The sequence below is a fragment of the Lissotriton helveticus genome, chromosome 5_1 (genome assembly GCF_964261635.1).
Source record: "Lissotriton helveticus chromosome 5_1, aLisHel1.1, whole genome shotgun sequence".
Lineage (NCBI taxonomy): Eukaryota > Metazoa > Chordata > Amphibia > Caudata > Salamandridae > Lissotriton > Lissotriton helveticus.
The window spans coordinates 1,940,846,947-1,940,872,806 of NC_136065.1; positions in this window are offsets into that span (position 1 = coordinate 1,940,846,947).

The following is a 25,860-nucleotide window of genomic DNA, read 5'->3' on the forward strand; positions in this document are numbered from 1 at the left end:
ACAAAAGAGGCGTAGACTTTAGCAACAGGAGAGGTGTAGCCTTTACCAACAAGAGAGGAGTAGACTTTAGCAATGAGAGAGATGTAGACTTTAGCAAAAGGAGAGGTGTACACTTTACCAACAGGAGACTCGTAGACTTTAGCAGTAGGAGAGGTGTAGACTTCACCAACGGGAGAGGTGTAGACTTTACCAACAGGAGAGGTGTAGATTTTACTAACAGGAAAGGTCTAGTCTTTAGCAACAGGAGACGTGTAGACCTTACCAACAGGAGAGGTGTTAAAGTAAGATGAGATAGAGGCTTTGGGTGATAGGATATGATGATGTGTACTAATGCCAGTGGTAGTTACTGCTAGCAGTAGGAGGGGTGTAGACCTTACCAACAGTAGAAGTGTAGACTGTAGGCACAGGAGAGGTGTAGACCTTACCAATAGGAAGGGTAAAGACTTTAGCACCAGGAGAAGTGTGGTTCTTATCAACAGTAGAAGTGCAGACTTTAGCAACAGGAGAGGTGGAGACCTTACCAACAGCAGAGGTGTAGACTTTAGCACCAGGGGAAGTGTAGACCTTACCAACAGGATGAGTGTAGATTGTAGCAAGAGGAGAGGTGTAGACCTTAGGAACAGAAGAGGTGTAGACCCTACCAACATAAATGGTGTAGACTTTAGCAACAGGAGAGGCGTAGAATTTAGCAACAGGAGAGGTGTAGACTTTAGCAACAGGAGAGATGTAGAATTTAGCAAAAGGAGAGGTGTACACTTTACCAACAGGAGAGATGTACACTTTAGCAACAGGAGAGGTGTAGACTTTAACAATATGAGAGTTGTAGACTTTAGCAACAGGAGAGGCATAGACTTTAGCAACAGGAAGGGTGTAGGCTTTAGCAGCAGGATAAGTGTAGACCTTACCAACAGGAGAAGTGTAGACATTAGCAATAGACTTTACCAACAGGAGAGGTGTAGACTTTAGCAACAGGAAGAGTGTAAGCTTTAGCAATAGGATACGTGTAGACATTACCAACAGAAGGGGGTAGACTTTAGCAACAGGAGAAGTGTAGGCCTTACCAACAGGAGAAGTGTCGACCTTACCAACAGGAGAGTTGTAGACTTTAGCAATAGACTTTACCAACAGGAGATGGGTAGACTTTACCAACAGGAGAGGTGTAGACTTTAGCAACAGGAGAAGTGTAGACTTTACCAGCAGGAGAAGAGAAGTGATCAACTTTACCAACAGGATAATTGGGGCACACATGTGAAACTGTCTCTGGGCGGGAAGGGCTGCAGTCTAGTTCACAATATGTAGCCTTGCCTGATGTCTGTGAACCAGGACCCTGCCTGATGACTGGCTTGTGCAGTTGATCTCCTGGGTGGTTCACACTAGATATCCCTGTGTTACTCAATGTGGCTGAGTTTGAATGTGTGTGATCCGTGTAGCTTGCGCAATTGATATTGGAGCCTGTGGGTGATGCTGGGAGTTTACTGTTGCCAATGGAAAATATTTTGCCATCATCCAGGCGTGGCTCTCCTTGCACCCTGCCTGTGTCAGATTTCAGTGGCACGTTTAGTTGCCTCAAAAGTTGCAGCAATCACAAACAGGATTGGTTTCATTGCTGGACGTTTCGCAAAGGGGTGTGTTTTTGTGTGTGTGTGAGATTAAGGGCAGGGTGGCGGCAGAGAGTAGATGAGGTGGCTTGGACAAGACTGCACTGGTCATAGGAAAAACAGGGACAGTATACATACACATGAGGGAGAGGGGGTATCTTACAGGCTGTCCTGAAATCCCCCAGGGAGCACCACACATTTTTCTCTGTCTTGCATGAAGCCCTAAGGTAGTGGCATGCATTATTGTTTTATTAACACATACATGATTTACTGATGCTTGGGAAAAAATGCTCCCAATTACTGTAGAAGGCCCTCAAATACTGGAATACTGTTTTGAGTTTCTCTGCTTAGCTCCCTGTAAAACGTGTAATAGGACTCTGGAATCCCCCTTCCTTGTGGGTTTTCAGCAAGGATGGTGCATCTAATGACTGCGGGGGTCCAGAATAAGGATTTATTTTACAACTGTGCATGGATGGGTAGTCTTTTTGCTTCCCTTCTCACCAATGAACTGCATTCTGTCCTTGTTCACTTTTTACAAGGAGGATGTGTTTTATTTGGTTTTATTTTTGTGTCTGAAATGTGTTGTTTTGGTGGCATTGTTGGATGCACGAGCGGTTATTGTCAATTGTTTGTCGATCAGTGACATCTCAAAAGGTTTACAGGGCCCTGGGCACAGAAATTATTTGGGCACACCATATCAGAATACTTAGGGGCACACTATGAGCCAAGAGGGTTTTGTTGCAGTAACGTCCATTTGTTAGTGCATTGTGCAATATTACATCATCATTCAGAGGTCCGGCACTCTGAAACAGGAGATAATGTTTCTGAATAAGACAAAGTTTGGTGGGCATTCCACTGTGTTAATGAAGACGAGAACCAGCCTATTCTGTATGGTTTCTATAACAGATCTCCATCCATTCCCGCTCTCTCTAAAAAACAAGAGAAAGGAAGTAAATGACATTTGAAAATATTATGTGTATGTACAATTTGAGATTTTTTTTGTTGCAGTTTTATATAGTGCACACTCGACCCGAAGGTATTGGAGCGCTTTGCATGAGCAACAGTTATGTTACACAAGCACACATTCATGTTTTGCTGGGCATGGGGAGATTACGTGATTTTACCAGAATCACAGGATGTTGAGCCGACACCAAGCCTCGAACCTGGTTACACAGTTAAAAAATCGGCAAATCTGGCAGTTACGCCACATCCTCTTTGATTTGCAAATGGGACTAGCAGTAACCCTGGGCGAAGTACTACGCTACGCTCGCATAATTTGCGAAGTTCGAGCTACTTTGCACTACTGAAGTTGCACGTAGCACAGTGCAAACACGCGTGGCGCAGTGCAGCGTTCATTTTTTGCTTGCTCGCGGTCCTCAACATCAAGTTGGCGACCGCGAGTGAGCAAAATGACATCCCGGAGAGACTTTTTGCTCGTTCGCGATCAGCAACATCAAGTTGCCGATCGCGAGCGTGGAAAATAAACATCCCGGCGAGATTTTCAAAGTGGGGAGGTCAGACTTCACATTGCGAGTGGTCGCGTATGCTTGCGACCGCTCGCGATGAGAAACTACCAGTCCGCGTTGAGAAAGCTGTCGCTCGAGTAGAAATCTACTCTAGTAGCAGAAAACGACCGCTTGCACTGTGCAAGATGCGGTTTGCACTGTTTGCACAGTGCGGACAAGCATCCGGCACTGTGCAATCAGTGCGAACAGCATTTTGCACAGTGAACTACGCAGTTCACGTAGTGCGAAGTGCACTTTGTGTACCTACGCGTAGCGCTTCTACGCAAACTACGCCCAGGGTTAACTAGCAGTAGGAAGATCAAGGAGGATTAGGCAGACGGGGAGGGTCCCCAAAGGCTGGGATCCTGGGCAGTTGCCCTCTTTGCACATACCATAAAACATCACTGTCCGAGGTCCATTGTTAGTTGGAGTTGCTTTGGTGCAAGAGGTACAGGGCCATTGACCTTGTACCAATGCGGAGTCCGGAGGGATGAGCAGGAATTGGTACTTACTAGAGAGAGAACTGCTGAGTCCTACATAGTAAGGTAGCTGGGGATCGACAGGCCAAGGAGGGACTAGAGGACTGGTCTAAGGTTGACAAAGGTAGATAAGGAGGTACTGGTTGATTGAAGAGGTGTGATAATACAATCTATTTATAATTAGGGCTCACAGATTTATATCAGGTACTCATTATTTCCACATTTCTGTCTGTATTTATCTATATTAATTTGTTGCTAATTTTTTCTGCATTTATCCATTTTTATTTCGTGTTTACTGTATAAATGAAGCGGCAATGTTTTTTTTTCCAACATTTATTTAAATGATAAATGTATGCTCGTATGTGAATGTCCTAATGGTTTCAGCTTCACACAGTGCAATAACGTTATCTGAAAACACTTGCCTTGTAGAACAGCATTAATAACTGTAGACCTGCACTTAAGCTTAATGAAGAAGTCTATCATCTTTTTTTTCATCTACTGCACCCCTCAATCTGTACACCTACGGACCTGGCACTCAGGATCGACAGTAAAAAAAAAACAAATTCAAAGAAGTATTTTTCTGTATTTAAAAATACAGGCATGAAAATAAATAGTTTTCTGTTTGTACTTATCTGTAAAAATCAGTATAAATGGAAAACTGGGAGCCTTATTTATAATTTGTTGTTTAGGATTAGGCTGTCTTTTACACACTCACTTGTTTTCTGTCGTGGACTGCGCTACCCCACTTAAAGGCTTTTTAGCAATATATTTTTTAATTCGTGCTGTAAAACTATTGGCTTTTCCCACTTTCTACAACAAACTTTTTTGTGGGAGGAGAGGGTTAAACTTGCTTGCTCGCTAACTTTGCTCAGTGTAGTTTGGGGCTTGTATAGAAACATTTTCTGGGGTCATTAATACCTCCTAGCCCAGTCTTGTCCCAGGAGAATGAGTGGGCCTGCTCTATTTTCAATGATTCTGAGATTCCCTCTAAACAAGGAAGTAAATCTCCCTTGAGGAACAGGACTAGGGTGGTTGTTACATTCTTTGCCTATAGTGTACATCACTATTGTGTGTGAAAGGGTAGGTTGGATGATAACGTTTCAGAAAATGTAATTCTGCATAGAATGGAGGCGGCAATTAGAGACTTTACATGCAAAGCTGATGTATCAGTATTACTTCTGTTCCACGTGACATGGCAACAAAGATCTCCAGCCCATGTTACCATATTCAGCCAGGTGAGGACATCTTTGCCAGCACACTGTCAGCACTTCCCCATTATCCTGTTAGTGTGTATGCTGCAACAACACACACTGGGCGGCTCTTGGCACAGGCGTGGCCGCCTCTGCCCTGTCCAGTCCTCTCTAGAATGGGAGAGCAAAATATTTTGCTTTCCATTGTGCAAATGCTGCCGCCCTGAGAAAAAGCAGTGTACGAAGTGCATTTGGAGAGGCGGCGCACATGCAACAGGCTCACTCCTTAGAGTGTAAAAGGCTGCTTTAATGTGCAGTACAATCCAAACAACGATTCTCTGCCTGAACAATTTACTTAAAGTTTTAATCGTCACTAATACTGGTACATATGTACATGAAAACTGACCTACTGCAATACAATACACAAATGGGTTAGGTACAAAATTGTCAGATTTATTCAATATATTACAAAAAAATACAGATATTTGAAAATACAATAATGCTGGACACAAGAAAACTCCGGCGCAACCAGACAACTCACACACACTATTGTACATACAGACCAGTGCATACCCATACATACACGTGCATCCTAAAAAAATATAAGGATTCACAGCATTCTATGTACTAATATATACAGAAAATCACAGACCCCCTTTGATCCTTAACAGTTAATGACACAATACGAAGCCACAAAGGTCAAAGTAGATAGAAAAAATAACCAGTACAGGGTTATTTTATAGTTGAAGACCCGTTGTAAACACAAGGCATCAAATGCAAGAATCTATTTCTTATTGACATAAGTGGGGTAACCCAGGTGAACAGAAGACTTCCAGCACCAAGGCCAAGGTATACACTGGTCTGTATGAACGATAAAGACTGTAGCAGACTACCACAACAGGACAGACAACAGAATTGTGGGACTAGCCACTTAGGAGCTGGTTCGACTGTGGGTCCTATGCATGCTATTTTAGTCCCCAAGGTTAAGACAATTAGGCAGTGGTACCACATTAATACAGTTCCTGCTAGATAAGGGGAAGGTTTTGATCCATCAATAGAAACATGAAAAGAAGCATTGGCAAAGCCAATAGGCCTCCGTTTTTTAGCATTAGCAAACAGAAATAAAAATGGTTATTGCAGTGACTGAACAACATTGAGGTGACAAAAAGCACGATTGATTAACATCCTGCATCCAAACTAATGGAGCATGATGATGAGCATGAGCATGATGATGTATACACCCGCATGCATCATGAAGCCGCTGCCATTTAGTTTTGCTTTTTTCTGAAACTACCCGTTCCAAGATGGCAGATGCCTACCTTAGAGCAGTACATTTAAAAAAAATACAAACAATTTGTACAAATGTGCATTTTGAGAAAATAGTGGCCCGGTTGTAAACTACAACTGCCAGGCCCTCCTAAAAAGTTTTAATGAATAAATATATTAATTTAAAAAAATTGCAGGGATGGACAGGGAGCAACTGAGGAGCAAGATTAGAGGGATTCTGCAAGATCATAGAAACTATAACAGGAGGAAAAAACAAAAGACCTTAGCAGAAATGCCTGCCATCCTTTCCTCCTCTTTGGCAAAGGCCACACAGATGGCTCTGTGGCTGATTCAGCAGAAGTAGACGTCTCAGGCACATCTTGAGAAGTTGGGGATAGATGCAGTAAACCTGTTATCCGTTTCAAATCCTCTTATGCGCTAAATTAGGGAGTTTGCGACCACCAAAACATTTTTTGATCTGTTCTAAACCCCTACACACAAAGAAGGTCCCAGGGGTAAGTTTATAGACCCTACTGTTAAGCCCCCTGTACATAAGTGACACCAACCTAAAAGTAACAGAGAGTCAAGAAACAAACAAACAATGTACCCAAATAAAGTAGCATAGGAAACAGTTTTTAAACTATACGAGTTCCCATCAGTCTACCATCGAGACCGCCCTTCATCATCTGGGATCTCTTATGCATGAATTCTGTCACATTAAAGGGTAAAAAAACCTGTGCTGGCAGGTGACTACACCAGGCATAGGAAAAACCACAATTTTGTTAACAGATGTGAAACAGAATGGCGTGTCTGGATGGGAACTGAGTAGCAGTGCGTGAAAAAAAGGTGTGTATTGTGAAAAGAAAGAGAAAAGGCTCTAAAATTAGGTAGTGGTCGGGAAAACAATTTTAATAAACACCCTCACACTCCTAAATCAATAAAAACTGTAAATTAATAAGTGCAAGGGCCCTGGCCAGGAGGCCGCTGCAGTTTGCACTACCCATTGCCCCATCTTCGCTGCCAGACGGTACCAAACAACTTCTAACCATCTCTCTTGCCGGCAAGTTGACAATTCAGATTATTCCAGGTTCCCAAATCTGTAGGAAATGCTGGGGAGGCAGGAATGAGTAATTTTTATTGTAAATTCTATTCATAAACAACATTTGTTCTGCTTATCTCTAATAAGATGAGCAGCGCCACCAAGTGGCAGACTGTCATAAGGGCGATGTTGACATTTAAGTGCCGGTGCCAAGCACTGGAAGCCAATTAAGTGCTGGTGCCGAGCACCAGAAACCACCGGTTCAAACTAAGCACTCAATTGGTGCCATGTGTATCAATGATTGGAAACCATAATTCTGGTAGCAAACCATTGATAATGAACGCACTCTCAAGTAGGGGTGGGAACTGTTTTAAAAAGAGGAACGGTTCCCCTGTAGGCTCCTTGTCCTTTGGGAGTCAGAGTAGCTTCAGGGGAGGGTGGCTCTAAGTGACGTTTTTAAAAATGTTAACTTTTTTTGTAAAGCAAAACGCAGTACAGTTTTCTTTAAGGAAAGTGCGCTGCTTTGTTTAAACAACAGGTTTTCAATTTTGAAATGCAATGACTGGGATGGTAGTGTCCTGTCCCTTGCAAACCACCATCCCTGTGATTGTAGCCAACCAGACGGAGGCGAAATGTGTACCTGCTAATTAATATTCATTAAAGGTGATTTAGTGACCCCCCTACTTCGATTCAGTATTTTGCAAACCTATCTATTACATAGAGCGGTCACAAAATGACAATGACAAATTAAAAATTGAGACTAGTTTTTGCTACCAGTATATTGGTACAGCTGGCCCTAAATTCCCATGAGTAGCACAGAGACAGGGCAGGATAACCTGCGTAGATCAGGCTGGCCACCTGTGAAGGGATGCGCTGCCCATGAGTTAACAAAAGGAAACGCCTGCGTATTATATGTGTGTTTCTTTCCTTCTTCTGATACTAAATAAATAAGAAGAAGAGATGAAAGTCTAGAAATATAGAAAGAAGTAATTAACAAGGGAATATCTTGATATGTTTCTTATTCGCTGCCACTATTAATCGTAGTTTTTGATTTCTTTATGATTTTTGTATAAAATACATTAGGTTAAGCAAACTGTGGTCACAGTAGGCCAAAAATAAACAAACGATTCAGGGAGAGTTTAAAATGAACAACTTATTCATTTCTGTGTTTATTTATGATGTTTTATAAAGCGTTATTTACCACAAGGGGTGACCTCGAAGCGCTTTCAGTGCAGGATCTTGGGGAGAGTTAGAAGGTGGCAGGATTGTACTGCAATCTGAGTGACTGTGAAACAAAACAATAAATTATACATTTTATAAGACATCATGGATGCGAGTTTTTGAATCTTTTTGACGACATTAATAACTTGTTTTTCTAGAAACAGTGTTACCCCTGCCCGTTTTATAGAGCTCACTTTAGTAACAGTGTAAGGATGGATGTCTGAGCCGTTCTTGCCAAAGTAGTGCCCTTCTACCAGCTGGATTCAACTCATTGAACCATCCAACCAGCTAATGAAAAGCTGAAGAGAATTTCCCAAATGTTTTACAACTCTGAATCCGAATCTAAATTTAGCAAGCAGCAATCTTACGTTTTTAATATGGAGTATGTTTAAAGTAAGAGAAATGTCTTAAACCAAACAAACATGTCAAGTTATTTATTTTTATTTTCCATTTCAATTTAAAATTTTAGACCAAGGTGAAATAATGGAAAATCAGATGCACTTTCATGTCCACATAACCAGAGCCTAGCCCTTGAATGGGTGTCAGAGCGCAGTATATGGAGTCAAATAGATAGCAGATTCATGCCAATTCCAGAAGAAACGACACTTGACTCTGCCATGTTTTTCTATTATGGCGTTGCCACGAAAAAAATACATTGAATGTGTACAAGTGTGTGTCATCTGCACTCAGACAAAGGTGTGCACTGAAAAAACAGGCACACTATTACACCCTCTTAATGATAAAATAAACATTGGCCTCTAGCATCATCTAAGTTCATTGCTAATTTAGCATGTGATCTGAAGTTGCCAGCAATGTCTTTGGTAGTAGATCTTTATACGCCCAAATGGCTCCAGTCTTTGTGCTGTCTACTAGCCTGCCCCTTGGACGCTCATGGAGTGCCCATTCATTTCAATGGAAATATACAGTAAATTGCTCCACATACCCTAGCATCCAAGTGGTTAAGCAGACATACTTTAGAAGACACATGGTATTCTTGGAATATCTTCAATTTCAGTGAGTGATGCAGGATCCGTGCGTCCTCATCGCTTTGGAGGTCAATGAAAGATCCAACTAAAAGAATAAAGGACACCTTAGAACCGTACCTCTCATATTTCATAAATGCATATTCTGTCCAGTAGATAATGGTGTTGGTACCCTTTGTGCATAACAGGTCTGTTTTGAAGCTTCCAGATCTCTGCATGCTCAGATCCTACAGTAAGAGATGTCATTCAGCAGGTAGACTGCATCCAAGAGTGTTGGGACAGTCACACGCTACTTCTGGGCATTAGAAATATGTTCCGGGAAAGATATGACCTGCCTCAAAAAAATTATCTTTTTTTTTTTGCCGCAAGATGGCCGCACTTATGTGAGGCTCTTGCGGCTCGGGGGCACAATCCATCCACTATCCTCCTCATCAGCTGCCCATCCAAACTGTACAGCTAATTGCAGGGGTGGTGGAATCCCTGTGTCACTATCCGAAGGACAGATCACTGCAGGGACAGCCTTGAGGCCGCTGGTTGGAGACTTGGGAGAGAAACGGCCTGTCCTGCATAAGATGTCGGCCGTTTGCTTTGGCAGCCCTGAACCCACCGCCGCTGTGCTGAATACCTGCTGCTTGTTGCATCAGCCTGGCGTCCTGTACTCCTGCCTGATTGCTGCCCGCTGCCCGCACTGGGGGTCCCTCTGCGAGGACTGCGGTGACTGTCGCTGAGTGTGCGGGGGCTGGGCCTTGAGTCTGCGCCGGGCCTCGGCCTGCCCCCGGCCCGGGAGGTCTGGAGAAGCTGCCTGCTGCCGCCACCCGGAGCCGCTGATATTGAGGCTTGAGCGGGGACCCGATCCGGATTGCTTCGATTGCGGGGACGTGTGCCTGAGTGGCCGGGAGCTCTGGACCACGCTGCGGGGAGCCTGACTGCCAGAGCGTCTAGCGGATTGCCGTACATCGAGCGGCCCGCTTCCCCCTCCACGCCTCTGGTGCTTGCTGTTGTCGTTCGGGCGGCCCCAGCACCTTCACTCTCCTCACCTGCTCTATTCCCCCGGCCTATGCCATGGGACTGCACTAGCAGCCACCTCGACCTCCTGGGCCTCACTGGGCTCTGCACGGCGTCGTCCCTGGGGCCTTCTTGGGAGGCTCGGCCCGATCCCCCATCGCATAGCTTTCCTCCCTGCCGCACCTATTCCTGAGGGTGAGGTGACCCCTGGCCGCCCCGGGGCCTAGCTGACCACCTCGCCTGGCCGCACCTCGCCGCTCCTGAGGAGCTGTACCACCACCACCACTACAGACTCTTTATTGCTGGCAGCCCCTGCGCTGTTGTGGCTAGTTGGACCCTGCTGCCTCCTCGCTGGCCTGGCGGTCGGTGGTGCCCTCTTCCTGGAAACCAACCTTCGCTCCTGGCGGGCGCCTCGAATCTTTGGGGACCTCGTCGTGCTTGTGGATTCTCTTGCTGGGACCGGCTGTATTCCCTGTCACTCCAGATACTGGCCTCTCCACCTTCCTTTGCGCAGATTGATGTTGTGATCTGGTCGCTGTCGGTGGGAACTCCTGTCCCCAGGCCTCTCTCACTATGCACGGAGTCATTCTCATCTGACCGTCGACCTGTGACCGCCTATGGAGTCCCGCTGGGGAAGATGCGTTTCTCTGCCCCTATGCCACCTCATCAAACCCCCTTTCAGCCCCAATGGGGAAACCTAATGTCCTTTTTAAGAATTATTGGGTGTCTGGCCCTTCCTTCCCTGTAAACCTCTGTCATTCTCGGCACTTTCACGGTGTTGAAAAGGGTCCCAGGATGCCCGACCCCAACATGGCCGACAGTGGTGACTTTTTACCCCTTTGCTGATCCTTTACTTTTACTTACGAAACCCTGCCAGGACTGTGCCTGACCTCAAGAGGACGTTTGGAATTTCCTCGGACCATGGCTCCCCCACCCACCCGCACTATTCTGACATTCACCGGAGTACACTTGACCCCTACCTGGACAGCGGGGTTCAAGCATTTTGTCCGACGCCCGGTGGAGCTGCTCTGTTCAGCTAATTGAGGAGATCGGCCTTGGTTTATCCCCTGACCGTCACCTGCCCAGCCGGACACTGGACACTGTTTCTCCCCTTCTCCCGGTCTCGCCCTTCTCCCCCCCTGCGTATTTCTGCCATTCTGCCTTTTCCTTGTTTCTTTTCTTTCCATTTTTCTGACCGAATCTCGTTGGAGCTTCCTAGACAGCTATAGAGGAGACTGGCCTTGCATTATCTCCCTGGCCGTCACCTACCCAGTTGGTCTCGGGGCTGACTTTCCCTTTATCTCTTTTCCGTCTTCCCCCTCGTCCTCTCCCTTCTCACTCCTCCTCTCGATTTGTCACTCGGGACATTGGAAACAGTTCTTACTCGTCTCCCTGCTATGGCTCACTGCTCCCCTCCTTTCCTATAAATTCTCTCAACGGCGTTGTTTGTTTAATGTACCTTACTACGCTATTGTAACTGATGAGACCCTGTCTCAGGCAGGTCGCCCCCCCCAGCCGCCACACGGTCCTCCTGTGTCGCCGTCCCCGCCTGTGAGATCACCCTGCTCCTGCCGCTGATTGCCGCCTCGTGAGTCCCCCTGCCCCTGCTCTTGTCCCTCACTCACCTGCTGCCTGGTGTTTTGCTTTTTGTATCTTACACCCCTTTTGCCTTCTGTGCCCCCGTGTTGCCTTGCTGCATTTTGTTTTGGTGTACTTTTCTCCCTTTTGATTTCTGTGCCCTCCTCCCCCGTATTGCCTTCGGGTCCTCTCCCCGTGTCCCTCTGCTCCTCCTCTCCCGCCGCTGCGTCCCTGCAGCCCCGCCCCCGCTGCTGCCATTCACTACCCCGCTCCCGCCTCCCAGCTGCTCCTCCCTCCCACAGCCCTTCATATAGAGGCCGTGCAGCGGACGCGCGCAGCGGGCACGCCGATGGTGCGCCGAAGGTGCGCCAAAGGCAAGCCCGTCTGCGCCCATCCGTGCCTGGACCGCGCCCAGTGCCAGAATCCCTGGCCCCCGCTGGAACCAGGGAACTCGACTGAGATACGACTCCTCCGCCCTGAACGCACTCAACACCGGTCGACAACCCGCCTGCTACAGAGCGACCCCGAAGCAAACCCAGGGACCTTTCACCTGTCAAGCCTGCAAATTCACCTGCCTCCGAACCTGCAGACAACCAACCGGACTCAACATCAACAACAAGCACCTCAAGTGCATCCTCCTTAACACACGCTCTGTCCAGAAGCACGCCGTCAAACTCTGGGACCTCCTCGACACAACAGCACCAGACATCGCTTTCCTCACAGAGACATGGATGAACGCTTCCTCGGCCCCCGACATCGCCATAGCCATCCCTGAAGGCTACAAGATCACCCAGAAGGGCCACACCAACCAAACCAGAGGAGGAATCGCCATCATCTACAGGGACACAAATCAACATCAACATCACGACCAACGCCGAAGACACACTCTCCACCGCCGAACACCTACACCTCCAGATCCACACCGACCCCAAGACCACCCTCAGAGGAACGCTCATCTACAGACCCCCTGGTCCCCACACACAATTTAGCTAAACCATTGCCGACTTCATCAGCCCACACGCCCTGGCCTCACCTGAATACATCCTCCTAGGGGACCTGAACTTCCACCTGGAGAACAACAACGACAACAACACCACCACCCTGCTCGACAACCTCGCCACCCTCGGACTCAAACAACTGGTGAACACCCCCACCCACCTCGCTGGCCACACGCTCGACCCCATCTTCTCCACCAGCAACCATGTCTCCTTCAGCCACTCCACCGGACTACACTGGACCGACCACAGATGCCTCCACTTCACCTTCAAAAAGAATACTTCACACCACCGCACGCAACAAATCCCCCGCAGATGCTGGAGCAAAATCACCACAGACCAGCTCCTCTCATCACTAAGCCAGAACCCGCCAGCCGACACCGCTGACACCAACGACGCAGCCCACAACCTCGCACAGTGGATCACCAACTGCGCCAACGACCTTGCTCCACTGAAGAACCCCCCAGGCAAGACCGGCAACAGGAAAACCTCATGGTTCACAGACACCCTCAAAGACTCAAAGAAATCCTGCCGAACCCTCGAAAAAACCTGGCGCCACGAACGGACAACAGAAAACCTGACAGCCCTCAAGAACGAAACTCGCGAACACCACCAGCTGATCCGCACCACCAAAAGTGCATCGTTCAAAGGGCGGCTAGACAACAACACCCACAACAGCAAAGAACTCTTCAGCATCGTCAAAGAGCTCTCCAACCCCAGCGCCTGCAACAACGACATCACCCCATCGCAAAACCTCTGCAACTCCCTCGCCACGTTCTTCCACTGCAAGATCGCATATACACACACAGCTTCGGACCCCAGACTCTGCCTCCAGCCACCGATGCATTGACCCCCACCACCACCCTCAGCACCTGGACCCCCATCAGCACGGAAGACACCACCCACGTCATGAACACCATCCATTCTGGCTCCCCCTCCGACCCTTGCCCCCATCATATCTTCAACAAAGCCAACAGCATCATCGCACCCCACCTCCGGAACATCATAAACAACTCCTTCACGTCAGCTACCTTCCCTGAGTGCTGGACGCACGCAGAAATCAACGCCCTTCTGAAGAAACCCACAGCGGACCCCAAAGACCTCAAGAACCTCCGCCACATCTCTCTCCTTCCCTTCCCGGCTAAAGTCATCGAGAAGACCGTCAATAAAGTAAAGTCCACATTTGTAAAGCGCACAATCACCCGTAAGGGTCTCTAGGCGCTGGGGGGCCGTCGGGAAGATTAAGCGAGCTATTGCCCAGAGTCACATGGTGCTGGGCTAACCTGCCGCCGGAGCCGGGGATCGAACCGTGGTCCCCAGATTCCAGCGTCAGTCGCCCTGGCCGCGGCGCCACACCTCTTCTGACAGCTGAAAGCTGACAGCTTTCCTCGAGGCAAAAAACTCGCTCGACCCGTCCCAGTCCGGATTTCGAGCCAACCACAGCACCGAGACCGCCCTCATCGCAGCCACCGACGATATCAGGACCCTGATGGACAACGGAGAAACAACCGCCCTCATCCTCCTAGACCTCTCGGCAGCCTTTCACACCGTCTGCCACCGCACCCTAACAACCCACCTCCACAACACTGGGATCCAAGGAAAGGCCCTGGACTGGATCACCTCGTTCCTCTCCGACAGAACCCAGAGAGTCCGCCTCCCTCCCTTCCGATCAGCGGCCACCGAGATCATCTGCGGAGTACCCCAAGGCTCCTCGCTCAGCCCTACCCTCTTCAATATCTACATATGCCCCCTCGCCGCCATCGCACGCAAACACAACATCAACATCATCTTCTACACCGACGACACCCAACTGATACTCTCCCTCACCAAAGACCCAGACACCGCCAAAACCAACCTTCATGAAGGAATGAAAGACGTCGCAGAATGGATGAAGCTCAGTCGCCTGAAGCTGAACTCAGACAAAATGGAGGTTCTCATCCTCGGACAATCCACATCCGCCTGGGATGACCCAGGGGGGTGTGGAGTGCAAAAAAACGATGGATTTAGGCCCAGATCCTTGTACTGGGGTGAATGTATGACATTGTTCTACATTCTGTCCATCAACTGTGTTTTTTGCAATTTTCACCCCGAGTGTGCTGGGGATGCTCAGACGTGAGTCCCAGGCTCTCCACACCACTGGAGTCAAGCTATCTAGGCTGATGAAGGCTGATAGCCAGAAACCAGTCCTTGGATGCTTGATTCCGGTCTGGGAAAGACATGGCTTGGTAGTTCGGACTGGACTGTTCCCATGAGGCACAGGGTCAGAGCTGATTTGCATATAGCCAGTGTCTAACCCAGGGTGGTGTGGAGTGCAAAAAAACGATGGATTTAGGCCCAGATCCTTGTACTGGGGTGAATGTATGACATTGTTCTACATTCTGTCCATCAACTGTGTTTTTTGCAATTTTCACACCGAGTGTGCTGGGGATGCTCAGACGTGAGTCCCAGGCTCTCCACACCACTGGAGTCAAGCTATCTAGGCTGATGAAGGCTGATAGCCAGAAACCGGTCCTTGGATGCTTGATTCCGGTCTGGGAAAGACATGGCTTGGTAGTTCGGACTGGACTGTTCCCATGAGGCACAGGGTCAGAGCTGATTTGCATATAGCCAGTGTCTAACCCAGGGTGGTGTGGAGTGCAAAAAAACGATGGATTTAGGCCCAGATCCTTGTACTGGGGTGAATGTATGACATTGTTCTACATTCTGTCCATCAACTGTGTTTTTTGCAATTTTCACCCCGAGTGTGCTGGGGATGCTCAGACGTGAGTCCCAGGCTCTCCACACCACTGGAGTCAAGCTATCTAGGCTGATGAAGGCTGATAGCCAGAAACCAGTCCTTGGATGCTTGATTCCGGTCTGGGAAAGACATGGCTTGGTAGTTCGGACTGGACTGTTCCCATGAGGCACAGGGTCAGAGCTGATTTGCATATAGCCAGTGTCTAACCCAGGGTGGTGTGGAGTGCAAAAAAACGATGGATTTAGGCCCAGATCCTTGTACTGGGGTGAATGTATGACATTGTTCTACATTCTGTCCATCAACTGTGTTTTTTGCAATTTTCACACCGAGTGTGCTGGGGATGCTCAGACGTGAGTCCCAGGCTCTCCACACCACTGGAGTCAAGCTATCTAGGCTGATGAAGGCTGATAGCCAGAAACCGGTCCTTGGATGCTTGATTCCGGTCTGGGAAAGACATGGCTTGGTAGTTCGGACTGGACTGTTCCCATGAGGCACAGGGTCAGAGCTGATTTGCATATAGCCAGTGTCTAACCCAGGGTGGTGTGGAGTGCAAAAAAACGATGGATTTAGGCCCAGATCCTTGTACTGGGGTGAATGTATGACATTGTTCTACATTCTGTCCATCAACTGTGTTTTTTGCAATTTTCACCCCGAGTGTGCTGGGGATGCTCAGACGTGAGTCCCAGGCTCTCCACACCACTGGAGTCAAGCTATCTAGGCTGATGAAGGCTGATAGCCAGAAACCGGTCCTTGGATGCTTGATTCCGGTCTGGGAAAGACATGGCTTGGTAGTTCGGACTGGACTGTTCCCATGAGGCACAGGGTCAGAGCTGATTTGCATATAGCCAGTGTCTAACCCAGGGTGGTGTGGAGTGCAAAAAAACGATGGATTTAGGCCCAGATCCTTGTACTGGGGTGAATGTATGACATTGTTCTACATTCTGTCCATCAACTGTGTTTTTTGCAATTTTCACCCCGAGTGTGCTGGGGATGCTCAGACGTGAGTCCCAGGCTCTCCACACCACTGGAGTCAAGCTATCTAGGCTGATGAAGGCTGATAGCCAGAAACCGGTCCTTGGATGCTTGATTCCGGTCTGGGAAAGACATGGCTTGGTAGTTCGGACTGGACTGTTCCCATGAGGCACAGGGTCAGAGCTGATTTGCATCTAGCCAGTGTCTAACCCAGGGTGGTGTGGAGTGCAAAAAAACGATGGATTTAGGCCCAGATCCTTGTACTGGGGTGAATGTATGACATTGTTCTACATTCTGTCCATCAACTGTGTTTTTTGCAATTTTCACCCCGAGTGTGCTGGGGATGCTCAGACGTGAGTCCCAGGCTCTCCACACCACTGGAGTCAAGCTATCTAGGCTGATGAAGGCTGATAGCCAGAAACCGGTCCTTGGATGCTTGATTCCGGTCTGGGAAAGACATGGCTTGGTAGTTCGGACTGGACTGTTCCCATGAGGCACAGGGTCAGAGCTGATTTGCATATAGCCAGTGTCTAACCCAGGGTGGTGTGGAGTCCAAAAAAACGATGGATTTAGGCCCAGATCCTTGTACTGGGGTGAATGTATGACATTGTTCTATATTCTGTCCATCAACTGTGTTTTTTGCAATTTTCACCCCGAGTGTGCTGGGGATGCTCAGACGTGAGTCCCAGGCTCTCCACACCACTGGAGTCAAGCTATCTAGGCTGATGAAGGCTGATAGCCAGAAACCGGTCCTTGGATGCTTGATTCCGGTCTGGGAAAGACATGGCTTGGTAGTTCGGGCTGGACTGTTCCCATGAGGCACAGGGTCAGAGCTGATTTGCATATAGCCAGTGTCTAACCCAGGGTGGTGTGGAGTGCAAAAAAACGATGGATTTAGGCCCAGATCCTTGTACTGGGGTGAATGTATGACATTGTTCTACATTCTGTCCATCAACTGTGTTTTTTGCAATTTTCACCCCGAGTGTGCTGGGGATGCTCAGACGTGAGTCCCAGGCTCTCCACACCACTGGAGTCAAGCTATCTAGGCTGATGAAGGCTGATAGCCAGAAACCGGTCCTTGGATGCTTGATTTCGGTCTGGGAAAGACATGGCTTGGTAGTTCGGACTGGACTGTTCCCATGAGGCACAGGGTCAGAGCTGATTTGCATATAGCCAGTGTCTAACCCAGGGTGGTGTGGAGTGCAAAAAAACGATGGATTTAGGCCCAGATCCTTGTACTGGGGTGAATGTATGACATTGTTCTACATTCTGTCCATCAACTGTGTTTTTTGCAATTTTCACCCCGAGTGTGCTGGGGATGCTCAGACGTGAGTCCCAGGCTCTCCACACCACTGGAGTCAAGCTATCTAGGCTGATGAAGGCTGATAGCCAGAAACCGGTCCTTGGATGCTTGATTCCGGTCTGGGAAAGACATGGCTTGGTAGTTCGGACTGGACTGTTCCCATGAGGCACAGGGTCAGAGCTGATTTGCATATAGCCAGTGTCTAACCCAGGGTGGTGTGGAGTGCAAAAAAACGATGGATTTAGGCCCAGATCCTTGTACTGGGGTGAATGTATGACATTGTTCTACATTCTGTCCATCAACTGTGTTTTTTGCAATTTTCACCCAGAGTGTGCTGGGGATGCTCAGACGTGAGTCCCAGGCTCTCCACACCACTGGAGTCAAGCTATCTAGGCTGATGCAGGCTGATAGCCAGAAACCGGTCCTTGGATGCTTGATTCCGGTCTGGGAAAGACATGGCTTGGTAGTTCGGACTGGACTGTTCCCATGAGGCACAGGGTCAGAGCTGATTTGCATATAGCCAGTGTCTAACCCAGGGTGGTGTGGAGTGCAAAAAAACGATGGATTTAGGCCCAGATCCTTGTACTGGGGTGAATGTATGACATTGTTCTACATTCTGTCCATCAACTGTGTTTTTTGCAATTTTCACCCCGAGTGTGCTGGGGATGCTCAGACGTGAGTCCCAGGCTCTCCACACCACTGGAGCCAAGCTATCTAGGCTGATGAAGGCTGATAGCCAGAAACCGGTCCTTGGATGCTTGATTCCGGTCTGGGAAAGACATGGCTTGGTAGTTCGGACTGGACTGTTCCCATGAGGCACAGGGTCAGAGCTGATTTGCATATAGCCAGTGTCTAACCCAGGGTGGTGTGGAGTGCAAAAAAACGATGGATTTAGGCCCAGATCCTTGTACTGGGGTGAATGTATGACATTGTTCTACATTCTGTCCATCAACTGTGTTTTTTTCAATTTTCACCCCGAGTGTGCTGGGGATGCTCAGACGTGAGTCCCAGGCTCTCCACACCACTGGAGTCAAGCTATCTAGGCTGATGAAGGCTGATAGCCAGAAACCGGTCCTTGGATGCTTGATTCCGGTCTGGGAAAGACATGGCTTGGTAGTTCGGACTGGACTGTTCCCATGAGGCACAGGGTCAGAGCTGATTTGCATATAGCCAGTGTCTAACCCAGGGTGGTGTGGAGTGCAAAAAAACGATGGATTTAGGCCCAGATCCTTGTACTGGGGTGAATGTATGACATTGTTCTACATTCTGTCCATCAACTGTGTTTTTTGCAATTTTCACTCCTGGTGGCCCACAGCACTGGGCTCAGCGCCAACACCCACGAACCACGCACGCAACCTGGGATTCATCCTGGACTCCTCCCTCACGATGACCAAACAAGTAAACGCCGTCTCGTCATCTTGCTTCAACACCCTGCGCATGCTCCGAAAAATCTTCCAATGGATCCCCACCGGAACCAGGAAAACAATCACCCAGGCCCTCGTCACGAGCCGTCTGGAATACGGAAACGCCCTATACGCAGGAACCACAGCCAAACTTCAGACTACAGAACGCCTCCACATGACTCATCCTCGACATCCCTCGCCACATATCCGCCCACCTGAAAGACCTGCACTGGCTCCCCGTCTGCAAGAGGATTACGTTCAGGCTCCTCACCCACGCACACAAGGCGCTACACAACAAGGGCCCCGAATACCTCAATAACCGCCTGTCGTTCTACAACCCCACCCGCCAGCTCCACTCCGCCAGCCTCGCCCTCGCCACCGTCCCACGAATTGGCAGAACCACCACCGGAGGAAGATCCTTCTCCTACCTGGCAGCCAAAACATGGAACTCCCTCCCCGCGCACCTACGCACTGGCGTAGCTAGGGGGGGTGAGGGGGGCGGTCCGCCCCAGGCGGCACTCTTTTGAGGGCGGCAGCCGCGCTGCACTGGCCTGTTGTGGCAGCCTTTATAATTTATTTGGGTACACTGACCCACAGTCAGTGTACCCAAATAAATTATAGAGGCTGCCAGAACAGGCCAGTGCAAAGCGGCCGCCGTTTCAGATGCAAGCGCTACAAAGGGTGTCTGCAATGATGCACTCAGTGCTTGCTGAGTGAGAAAGAAGCAACACCGTGGCGCAGGAATTAGTGCACTGCCACTGCAGGCAGCAGAGGAGAGAAATAATTCCCGGAGCCTCAGGGGTGCTGCGTCACACAAGAGTTAATAAAGAGGAGGGGGCGGGTGAGGCCTGTGACGTCCCCTGCCTCTGCCCTTTTGAACTCTTGTGTGGCGCAGCACCCCTGAGGCTCAGAGAATTATTTCACTCCTCTGCTGCCTGCAGTGGCAGTGCACCGATTAGTTTGCTGCTGACTGACCTCGACCTTGCCCAGTGTCTGCTGCAAACTTGAAGAGGAAGGGCTGGGCAGCAGCAGCATGTTCCCGCAATGTGTGGTCCGAAGTCCCTCATAAGGGATGAGGTGAGGTGAGGTCAGTGGTATAAGTGGGCGGGATTGGCTGGGCACGGCGTGTCCCTACTTCTATAATTAATGGATTCTGTTCCCCTACTTTTTTGTTTTAAACTCGCATCCCAGGACCCAGAAAAAGCCAATAGATAAGGCAATTCCGGCATGAAGGAAAAAGCTTGTCTCTTTCTTCTTGCTTAGAGAAGATAAGTGCGTTGTCCATTTCTCCTGCTCTGCCGTGGTCAGCTGCCCTCCCCTCCCTATTTCTTACTCTTCCTCCCTCTGTTTTTATCTTGTTCCTCCTCACTTACTGAAAACCGTGCTTCAAGAAACGGTTGTTGCACCCTCTTCCCTCTCTTTTCATTTATTTGTTTCCCTGTGAAATGGATCCGAAAAAGTAATACACTTTAACTGGACATGTGGTCTTTTTCGGACATGTTTCTATTCGAAAGTGCAGCCTGAGGATGGAGAGAAATAAAAAGTGCAAAATGTGTAAAATAACAATATAGAGCAAGATAGGATGGTCGCAAAGTGGACAGATTGATGTTATTCACACCCAAACACTAGCACCACTTTACAGAGTTTGCCAGTGAAGCGCTACTTTTGTTTTCTTGTCTTTCTTTGAACATTGTTTTCCCTGAGTGGGGAAGTGCACCATTGCTGGAGGTACTGTGCAATATATTCTTGATGGGTGGATTACAAAACAAACTTTGTATCCCGGCTCTGTGTTCAAGGATGTGGTCTTGTTAAACTATACCGCTTATGTTTTGTAAGAATATAAGCAGTGGACATAGAAACGGGTACCTTCCAGGCCCTGTAGATATGTCCTTAACCTTTTAAGGCAAAAACACATTAATTGCTGAATAATTAATTGAAACCAACAAGGTAGTCATGTTTCTGCTTACATTTCACATGCTTTACTTAAACTTAAATTCTCTATGAGTGTTTGCTTTTTCCAGGATGCTATTGCTTTTTTTTTCAGGCATTTTACCCGTGTGTGCAATTTGAATTGTGTCCAAGTGTTTATAGCTTGGCACATTTGGGTTGTAGTTGAAGTCAGTGTGAGTTTCTCTTAGTGGGGCAGTTTAGTGTTCAGTGGGGGAGAGACTGTGACACTATGGCCAGAGCTGCCAAATTTGGAACTGGGGAGTCCGGTTCAGCCTTCCTGACCAGTCCCCCAGACCACTCTCCTAAGGGAGCACATTCCCATGCTAGACCTTAGAAGGCCCCACAAGACCTTAGAAGCCCTGGTGTCATTGGAACCAGCAGGTGGACCCTAGCGGTGGCCAGGGTGGGTTAACCTTGAAGGCTTGACATCCGCAATTCCTGCTGAAGTTCAGCTCCAGTCTTGCAGACAGGCCAATGACACATCACACCCTAGAGCAACAGTGACTCTGTCACTGAGGTCACAGGACCCTTGAGTTATGGTGGCTCTAGAGTGGTGCGATTAGTGTGATCCAGGTGCTGACTTCAGGTGGGGCATCATTTTTGCGAGTATATTATGTTTCTAAAAGCACTTCCTGCCTCCTTCCTGGCCTCCAGCAATTTTCAGCAAACATAAAAATTTCATGATAACTGGTGATTAATGTTCTTCCTAGAGGGAGATGGAGTTTTGTCAAGTGGAAGTTTTGATCTGTGGAAAGGTAGTGCAGCGAGTTTAATGTGCCTGCTGCAAAGAACATGTACCATGCAGATCACAAAGTGCACATAAAGTAAATTGGTCAGTGGGCTACTGCTTTTGTCAATGAGATCCTTTTATTACTTGCAGCTTATAAGTCAAAATCTTAACAGAACAGTGAGCTATTAACTGTCAGCTAAGAGCTGCATGCAAACCGCAAGGTATAAATTAGAGTGTTATAGTTTTTCCCCAGTCTTTGATTATCCTAATATTCCAAAAAGGGTTCATTTGGATAGCAATAAATTCTGGTTATTAAAGATAACCCCCAACCATGGTATAACATTCTAAATTCAGAGTTTGTGTTTCTCCAGACCAATCACTATTAAACTATATTGACTACTAGTATGGTTGTTATGTGACTCCTACACCTTGTAGTCCTTTGTCTTATGTAACATTTCCTATACAGTGATTTACACACGTACGTTTGATTGTCTCTGTGTAATGTGTGTGATGTAAAGTGCTCTGACACCCTACACTGGTATCAGTGGTGCTGTAAATCAGATTAAATGCATCTGAGCCAGAGTGTGGTTACGGAGACTTGAGGGGCACTGTTAAAGGGTGGTAGTGAGGGAATCTGTGGTGGAGGAAGTCGCTGGGGGGCACAGGGGTCCACCAGCGATAAAGCCATCCTTGCCCTTGAGGTCAGTCCACCTCACCCATTGGTTACTCCATTGGGCTTGTTTCAGCAGCAGTAGCTGCAACTTACCAGGGGTCTGCAATGCAGGATTTGCATGCACGCCAAACTAAGCAGATAGGGGACAAGGGACAAGGGCCCTGCACAAGCTGTGATGTTATGAGTGAGATGTCACAAACAGGGTAGGTAGAACTGATGTAAGTTTTGGGTTTCCTTCTACTGCTTTTCCTTCAGTGGCGTAGCTAGGTGGGGGTGGTCTGCCCCAGGAGGCACTATTTTGCGGATGGTGGCTGTCTAGCTCTGGACCGTGTCATGTATGTGCATGTAACTTGCATGATCGAGGTAACTATTAGCGGCGATACTACATGTCTCTCGGACCTCTTTCAGGTGCTCACCGTCCTTTTTCCCCAGCACCCCCACAGGGGGCGGCAATCTGAAGGATAGCCCCGGGCGCCACAAGCTCTAGCTACGCCCCTGCACCTACGACTGACCCAGGACCATCTCACCTTCAGAAAACACCTCAAGACCTGGCTCTTCGAGCAATAGCGACCCCCCCTCCCTTCAGCGCCTTGAGACCCTCACGGGTGAGTAGCGCGCTCTATAAATGTATTGAATGATTGATGTAATTTGTAACGCAATGTTCCTCTGCTATAGCGCTCTGATACCAATGGGTCTAGCCAGCGCTTTATAATTCTTTTGATGTACCTTCTAATGCAACGTTCCCCTGGGTATGCGCTCTGATACCTCTGGGTCTAGACAGCGCTATATAATCTTGGGAAATCAAATAAACTAAAACTGTTTTTTCCTGAACGCTGAGACCTGAGCAACATGGCTGGTGACCGGTGGAGCTGCTTGACAGCTAATGAGGAGTCTGGCCCTGGTTTTCCCCCTTGACCGTCACCTACCCAGCCCAACATTGGGCATTGTTCCTCTTCATCTCCCCGCTTTTACTCCTTCCTCCCCTCCCTCTTGCGATTTAATAAAATATTGTTTATGTGTACTGTATATTTCTATGCTCTTGTATCTGATGTATCTTGTAACGCAATGATCCTAAATGTAAGGCGCTCTGATACCCTCTTGGGTCAAGTTCGTGCTATATAAAACTTTATGAATAAATAAATAAATAAATAAGGTACCAGCAACTATAAATGCAAAAGAAAGCTATGTGACGGGTACCCACTAGGGGATGTGTTAATAGATATAATGCGGTTGTAGGCACAGGGGGGGGGGGCTTAAAGGATCAAGGACCCACGGTGAACGTTTTATTTAATGTGAAATGAAGACCACAAACGGTGATGGTTCAATAAATTGTATATGCTTTCACCTTGTCTGCTTCGCAAGTTCATCTTTAATTCTTTACCATGTGAACCCTCAGTGGAAAGTCGTGATGTTTCTTATGATGTGCTTTTCTGCTGTTTGCTAGGGTCCCGCCACACAAATGCCACATACATACATGCCGGACTTCATGACACTTCCCTACAAGCAGACTGCTGGATTTACAGGATTGTTTCATGAAAACTGCGTAGAAGTCAACAGAAATCTTGATTCTGGGGGGCAGCTCACGGCATTACTCAGCTGATGGCTGCTCGCCTGCAGACCTATGTTTCTTTATTCAAGGGGCCATTGGTACTATGCTACGTGATACATTTTTGGTACTCTTCTTTGTGGTGTCCCTGATTTCTGTTAAACAGGAAAGCTTGAAAGTATAGGGCTGAGTAATTGTTTATTGTTTATCAATCTATGGAGGCCAATACTGTGGATATGGTTCCCAACCACTGTTCAGGAAGATCACCCTGGTTCTATTACATTTTTTAGTGGTTTTCCCACTTGTATGCTAGTGAGACATCAGTTCCTGCAAGCTATAGCATTGATGTTTCATGAAGTAATGGAACAACCTTATCCTCCACTTACGAACGTCGTCCTCTCTCCCAAAATTCAGAAAGGGAATCAAGACCTGGCTTTTCGACTGATCCCAGCAAGAAGCCAGAGCCTGAATACCCTCATGTGTGATTAGCCGCGCTCTACAAATGCCGACTGATTGATTGATTTCTTCAAAATAATAAGGACTCTGCTTTGAGCCAAGCGTCCATTTATATTTGGATTCAGGACTTCCTCAAAACTGGAAACTTCCTGCTGCGCCGGGCAGCTCCTCAGCTTCACTTAGTGCACCTCAGCTGCAGACATCATCTTGGCTCTCCCTAGCCTCTGGTCTTTCCCCTTTTTGGCTCCTTCATTCTGATTCTGGACATAAAATAGCTCCTCAGCTGCAAGCAGCACCTCAGTTTCAATCAGCTCCTCGGCTACATTTTGCTCCTTCACGCCATGTAGTTCGAGAGCTCCTTTCTGTTACTCTTTGTCTCTGTTTCATGAAGGCTTCAAATGGTTCTCAAAATCATAGCTTTTTCTGTAGCCTTAGTTATCATCCATAGCCAGCAGCGCAGATCGGACTCTCTTTGTAGAACTTCATCGTCTGTGTTCTTTGGTTTATCACCAAGGCTACTGGGTCATTTTTCTTTTTAGATCAGCTCCTGATTGGTCAGCTTCCTTCTTTCTGTTTCTGCATCTGTAAAAACCACCTCTCCCTCTTTTAAAAAAAATGTTTACTGAGCTTTTAAAATAAAGACCGCAAACAATATAATACCCGCAAGTAGAGTGAAGATAAACACTAACCATGCATAGAGAAGCAGGCAATTGAACATGTGACTACTGCAACATCAGCAAATAACAGCACGATCATTACATTGCATACACTGTCCCAGCATAGGACCACCATCAATATTACTGTACGCATGCAGTAGGGGATCTCACAAGGATTGTGATATCATAGAGAAAACTATGCAGTGGTGACCAGATGTCTCTGGTCCTGCTGGCGGGGACAACGTTGAGTAATAGTAGTCCAGTTGTTCATTACAATAAATCAAAATGATTACAGCCCCCCCACTTGCATATTCCCTTCTCTTACCCAACTGGAGTGCCACAGATGCAAGGCATGAACACACTTGGGAGTGTGAACATGTAACCTAATAGCGCTAATAGCCGTGATGGCTGCAAATCTACATTAAGCATTAATAACATATCATTAAATATTTCGCTTTGTAAGCCTGTATCACAAGGCAAGACCAGGCACGGCAATAAAGTCTCCTTTGGTACCACAGGCAAACTGATTAATCCACGAAGCCTCTCCTCTTCGGAAGCACAGAAGTGCTACACAG